Genomic DNA, 6,000 nt, shown 5'->3' on the forward strand with positions numbered 1-6,000 from the left:
CCCATGACCAGTTGAATTCATGCTCCAAAAAATCATTTCTACTTTGTCTCAAAGCCAGAGCTGGGAGAATACATATTTCTATCTCAAAAGAGAAAATACTTACTTCCAGCTAATAACCAGGATATATCCTAGAGAAGAATACATCTTTTGAAATTAAAATATTCTTCCTTTGGTGTGAAATATCTCATCCACTTTCAATGTTACTAAGCCCCTTGTTTAATTTCTTTGTTCTAGGTGAAGCCAGGTCAAATGGATGAAAATCAAACAAAAGTGGTTAGAGAATTTGTCCTGGCAGGCTTCTCACAGACACCTTCTATTGAGGCAGTGCTATTTGCACTGTTTCTGTTCTTCTATGTGTTCACTTGGGCAGGCAATGTCCTCATCTTGGTCACAGTGACCTTTGACAACTATCTGCATTCATCACCCACGTATGTCCTTCTTGGCAACCTATCTTTCCTGGACCTATGCTATTCGACCATAACTACCCCTAAGCTTCTGGCTGACTTTCTTGATAATAAAAAGCTTATTCCCTATGACCAATGCATTGTACAGCTCTTCTTCCTGCATTTTGTAGGGGCAGCTGAGATGTTCCTGCTCACGGTGATGGCCTATGACCGCTATGTTGCAATTTGTCGCCCCCTGCACTATACCACTATCATGAGTCGAGGATTATGCTGTGTGTTGGTAGCTGCCTCCTGGATGGGAGGATTTGTACGCTCTGCTGTCCAGACGATTCTCACTATCCATCTACCCTTCTGTGGACCAAACCACGTGGACAACTTCTTTTGTGATGTTCCCCCTGTCATCAAACTTGCCTGTACAGACACAATTGTCACTGAATTGTTAATGTTATCTAACAGTGGGTTGATCTCTACCAGCTCCTTTGTAGTATTGGTCTCTTCCTACACCACCATCCTGGTCAAAATTCGCTCCAAGGAGGGAAGACGAAAGGCACTCTCTACCTGTGGCTCCCACCTCATGGTGGTAACACTGTTTTTTGGACCTTGCATTTTCATCTATGCTCGTCCCTTTTCTACTTTTTCTTTGGACAAGATGGTGTCTGTACTCTAGAATATTTTTACCCCCATGCTGAATCCCCTCATCTACACACTTCGGAACAAGGAAGTCAAGGCAGCCATGCATAAGCTGTCAAAGAGGAGTGGATTTACATGCAAAAAGCAGGAAACATAAGAAGGCGAAGTGAGTTAACAAAAGCAGAGGACATGAAGTTAAAAGAACTATGTTTTCACTAATCAGTTAGGAGATAGTAGCCTAATTATTTGGTTTTCTTCCATTACATCATAATGCTCCTATTTATGACTGTATAATTAAACTCATAAAAATTCCTTTCACACTGAATTATTCTTTTTTCTTTTCTTCCCTGTAGCTAATCTGTTTTCTGTTTTTCTACCAATCTACGTTCTTTCATTCTATTCAATTCTCTAATCAAATTTTATTCCACCCATTCTTTCCATTCAGTATGCTTTTACATAGTAATACAAACCAGTCTTTGCAGCCTCTCATGACTTTCTTCTTTGCCTTGCCAAGATTTTATTTTCTTGTCAATCATAATTTATTCTAACTAGATAACTGCAATGAATTGAATAGGGGATGTACATGTTACTTACACTCACAAAACATTGAAAGGGGTATCACTTATATTAAGTGACTCAGATTTATATGACTGTACAATAATGGACTAATGGGAAATATTATTCAGGTTCATTACATCACCACACTACTACAATTTGGTAGTGTAACTGAGGGCAGTTGCCTAATAGTGTGGATACAAATACCTTTCTTTGGATTTCAAACAAGTGACTCTAGAAAAATAATTTAAATTATTTTAGCCATAACTCCCTTATCTATAGCATGCATAGAATGTTGCATACCCCTCTGTGTTTGTTGAGTGCTATATATGACAACAGAAATGAACGTGTCTACTCTGATACCTGGCTCAAACAAGGCTTCACTACTATTCCTTAAAGTTGATTTTTCAATGACACAAAAATACAGAAATTGTAAATTGGTCGACTTGCTTTAAAGAAACAACAGCATAATTTACTGTAACTGGCTTGTGGATGATGCTAGAAAATGGACATAAATGAACCGTGTCATTTTCACCTTTATCAATTTTGAGTATAGTGTATATTAGTGTCACCATTATCATCAGAAAATCTATAATTGATATTGGTTATACTCACAGTTATACTATGATTAAATCATAGGCTTTTTTCTGCTTGCATTTTATAACCAAAGATAGTAAAATGAAATTGACATTCAAGTTTAAAACAAACTAGATACAAAAAATAATTGAAAATACAAATGGACTATAAAGTATTTTAATTGTTACAGCTTTTTGAAGGCAGTTTATTACAGAAAAAATTCAGCAACTGATTTGTGTAATGGAGAGAGAATCAAGAATGTTAAGTAAATTAACTGAAGACTGGAGTTTTGTCGTTATTATTTTTACATTTCCAATAGTTTTAAAAATGCCAAAAGTTAGAGACTCAAAGACATGTTGACTAAATGAAGGAGACTTTTATATCTTCCTTAATGAATGTAATAATGAGAAGGGAAAAGATATTACAGAGTCATTTTCTTTTCCCATGCTTGATAGACATGGATATAGGAAACACAATGAGAGATGCTTCAGAAGCAAGAATTGATCAATTTTTTGATAACTCTTAAAGCAGACATCAAAACACTTATGGATATACCATTATTTTTGTTCATGAAGTCAGATACATATCCCAATATTAAGCAGATAAGTAATCAAATTAACAATATAAACAATTATAAATCATCTCATTTCATCTATAGAGGACCAACTATGTAATCACAGATCTATATTTGAATTCTTAATGAGGACTCTAATAACACTATCACAAGTAGAGGAGGTAATTGAGAGTCAACTTTCAACAATGGAGGAAATTAATTATATGGATATAATCCAGTTGATTTTTCACTAGAGATTAATGCAGGGAGGTTCTTTATTTCTGATAGACATCTTCCAATAGTGAGTGATATATGGAAAACATGATACTTGGGAATTTAAAAAACTCTTCAACATTTTGGAGTAGGAGGAGAAGGTAAAAAATGCATCAGTATTTTATAATCAGTATTCTTAGGCATAAAATACTAAGAAACAGATATTACTATAAATTCTACATGATAAATTACATGTCTACATATAAATAGATATAAATATAGCTTTTGAGAAAACAGATATATTAAAAAAGGATAGCTTGTGTGTATAAAACAAATACTGAAAAACTGATAACATACAAGCAATTTGAAATAGTCTTTTCTCCTTAATTTCAAAGAAAGCTTTCATTTCAACATAACATTAAACTGTGACAAAAGAAAGGTAGCTTTATAATGAGAATACTAAGATACAAAGTTAAGGAATTTATTTAAGATAATACATAATGATTGATACATTTGAATTTCAAATCCAATGTATAATGCTCCTATTCAAATAAAATATGAAACCTCACATTAAAAAATTTGCCAATTTTAATAATACCATTCAGTTTGTAACAAAATCATAAAAATCACCAAATTTGTTCTTCACACAATATTTGTTTTTCATTCATACAACACAGCTAATATGGGATGCAGAAAGCAATTGGCCTTGCTTATTGTATTCATTAATATGTTCAGACTAAAGAAGGCTCCATCTCGACATGGGGTTGTGTTATCACTGAAGCAGGGGAAAAGGCATAAACATTACAGGCAATGAGAGAGTGGGATGACAGTTTCAAAATACTGAAAGAAAAAAAAGGCAACCTAGAGTACTTTACCCAGCAATGCTCTCCTGAAATAAAGGAGAGATAAAGACTTCCCCAGAAAAAAAAAAAGTTGAGGGAATACACCAATAGAGCTGCCTTACCAGAATTAAAGAAGTTCCTCATGCTAACATGAAAAATGGCAAATCAGTAAACTGAAAATATAACAAACTCAGAAAGCAAATATATAGTCAAATTCAGAACACTCCAATAATGTAATATGGTCGACTGTTAACTCATTAACTATACTACAAAGATTAAGGAGAAGAGTATTTAAAAAAAGCTACAGATACAATAATTTGTTAATGACACACAACATAAAAAGAGGTAAATTGTGACATAAACACAAAATGGGGGAGGCAGGTAAAAGTGTAGAATTTTGTTGCCATCAAATTGTTATCAACCTACAGTAGATGGTATATCTACAAGATGGCTTCTATAACCCCATGGTAACCACAAAACAAAGCCTATAAGTCACAAAAGAGAAAGAGAAGCAAATCAAAGCATATTACTAAGGAAAACAATCACAGAAGATGGCAAAACAGAAAGGAACTACAAAATAGCCAACAAATAATAAGATGGCATTAGTAAGTCTTTTTCTATCAGTAATCACTTTGAATGTAAGTTAAATTCTCCAATGAAAAGACATAGTGGCTGGATTAATACAAAATAAAATGCACCACTTATATGCTGCCTACAAGAGACTCACTTCAGCTTTAAGGACACTCATAGGCTCAAAGTGAAGAGATGAAAAGAGACATTCTCTGCAGGTAGAAACCAAAAAACAGCAGGGATAATTATATTTATTATATAATATAGACTTTAAGCCAAAAACTGTAAAAAGAGATCAAGAAAGTTGTATCTTAATAAAGGAGTCATTCATAAGGAAGATACACTAATTGTAAATATATATATACTCAACATTGGAGTGCCTAAACATATTAAGCAAATATTAACAGATCAGAAGGGAGACATAGGCCACCATATAATAATAGGAAGGCACTTCAATTCACTACTTTTAACAATAAAGATATTGTCCACACAGGATATCAACAAGGAAATACGGGACTTGAACCATACTGGAGAACAAATGGACCTCACAACAATCATTCCATCAGTAGCTGAACAGCAATCATCTTAAGTGCACACAGAACATTTCACAGGATAGATCACATGACAGGCCACAAAATGTATCTTAGCAAACTTAAGAAGACTGAAATCATACCAAGTATCTTTTCCAGCTACAATGGTAAAAAGCTAGAAATCATAACATGAAGACAGCTGGAAAATTCACAAATATGTGAATATAAACAGCATACTTCAGAATAACTACTGGGTCAAAGAAGAAACCAAAAGAGAAATTAAAAAGTATCTTGAGGGCAGAACCAAGATGATGGCATGAGTAGAGTAGCAGAAATCTCCTCCCAAAACCACATTTATCTATGAAAATATAACAAAGACAACTCTTCCTAAAATAGAGACCAGAGGACACAGGACAACATTCAGACCACATCCACACCTGCGAGAACACAGCGCCTCCCGAAGGGGGAAACATACAAGCCCCGGCCCGGAGGGACCTGAGTGCCCCTCCCCCCCCACCCAGCGGGAGGAGAGGAGTCAGCAGGGAGGGCGCCCAGGACTGCCGAACACCCAGTCCAAGAATTTCGGACCAGAGCACAGACACAGTGCATGCGTGGGGACCTGGAAACTAGGGAAACAGGGTGGCAGGACCCGGTGAGTGGGTGCCTGAGGCTGACACCAGAGAACAAAGAAACAGGAGTGGCATTTTTTCTTTTTTTTTTTGGCAAGTGATTTTTAGAAGCATTAAAGGGACAGGGACCCCAATACTAGGGAAACAGGGAAACAAGACTGGTGAGCGGGTGCCTGAGACTGGTGCCTGAGGACAAAAAAAATCGAGTGTTTTTTCTTTTTTTTTTTAAATTATTTATTTCTTTTTTTTTTCTTTTGTTGTTGCTATTGTTGTTTTGGTTTAAAGAGTGCTTTTTGGAAGTCTTAAAGGGGTAGGACAGGACACTTAGCTCAGAGGCAGGGAATCTGGGGATCTCTGGGCACTCTAACCCCTGGGCAGCAGGGAGCACACAGGCCCCTTATGGAGATAAATAGACTCGTGACCGCTCCCCCTCCAAAGGGGCTCCATAATTTTGGAGGAGCAGCCTGAGCCAGGCCACGCCCAATTGCAACAGCTGAG

General features: G+C 36.0%; 1 pseudogene; it reads left to right on the forward strand.

Annotated features, from left to right (window-relative positions):
• Positions 1 to 249: 249 nt before the first annotated feature.
• LOC108403564 (olfactory receptor 4Q2-like) lies at positions 250 to 1,191 on the forward strand (annotated as a pseudogene).
• Positions 1,192 to 6,000: the final 4,809 nt, after the last annotated feature.

This window comes from Manis javanica, chromosome 8 (genome assembly GCF_040802235.1).
Source record: "Manis javanica isolate MJ-LG chromosome 8, MJ_LKY, whole genome shotgun sequence".
Lineage (NCBI taxonomy): Eukaryota > Metazoa > Chordata > Mammalia > Pholidota > Manidae > Manis > Manis javanica.